The sequence below is a fragment of the Anneissia japonica genome, unplaced genomic scaffold (assembly GCF_011630105.1).
Source record: "Anneissia japonica isolate Jap-2015-1 unplaced genomic scaffold, ASM1163010v1 scaffold514_len65802_cov208, whole genome shotgun sequence".
Classification (NCBI taxonomy): Eukaryota; Metazoa; Echinodermata; class Crinoidea; order Comatulida; family Comatulidae; genus Anneissia; species Anneissia japonica.
The window spans coordinates 2954-3794 of record NW_022718959.1 but is presented as its reverse complement, the minus strand read 5'-3'; the positions used below and the strand labels follow the sequence as shown (position 1 = coordinate 3794).

General features: G+C 33.9%; 1 long non-coding RNA gene across 1 annotated transcript in view; it reads right to left on the bottom strand.

Annotated features, from left to right (window-relative positions):
• The window catches only part of LOC117110683, a 3740-nt gene extending 3144 nt beyond the window's left edge, over positions 1-596 (bottom strand). The window contains exon 1 of the long non-coding RNA XR_004445753.1: positions 484-596. This is a non-coding gene — a long non-coding RNA (uncharacterized LOC117110683). The remainder of the gene's footprint in view (positions 1-483) is intronic.
• Positions 597-841: the final 245 nt, after the last annotated feature.

Below are 841 nucleotides of genomic sequence, written 5' to 3'. Positions count from 1 at the left end.
TTGGTAACGAAAGTTTGGCACAAGTTTTTTCAGATCCAGCTGTAGGGGGCGTCCCATTTTTTGTATTCCCACCATGCATTTCGGTGGAACATGGTGGAACACTTTTTTGGTGTGGAGAACTCTATCTTGTATTTCTAGTATCTTTGATTCACATTCAAACAGCAAGAATCGCCATTTATCGATTTAATCATCAATTAAAACTAACAGTATTTCAATACTTAAAAGATTAACATATAAAATAATCGAGATAGCTCAATCTACATCTATCAGAGTACTCTTACAATTAAACATTATACTTTAAACTCTGGTTAAAAATGATTTATAATAAAACTAATCATCGAATCACAAACAATCAATGTCAATTATAAAGATCTATACAAAAAGATAGCGTAGATAGAATACGTTCGCTTGCCTAGGTTTATTTAACATTAAATTATGCATTCTTAACTTAGTTTAATCAATAAACAGCGTGAATCAACTCACCAAAGTTTTGTAGACATTTCAATTAAAGATTTCGCAACTCTACAGATTCTAGATGGCAAGGCAGGCTAAATTAAGTAAGAGAAATTTTACGTACACTTCTTTCCAAATGCCGCCATGGTTACATTTGTTATACGTCAGCGTTATGACGCCCTCTATAAATTTGATTAATTAGGGAAAATTAGGGCATTACATCCCGGCCACCTTAATTGTGAAAAAATTATTCAAATTAAAGATGCATTAACTTCAAGAATAACACTAGGTGGGGTGAAGGGAGGAACCTCCTATGATTATGGCGCCTCAAAATGGCCGGAAATGGCACTCTCAGGCAAACTTTAAAAGCTGTCTCTTATACACATCA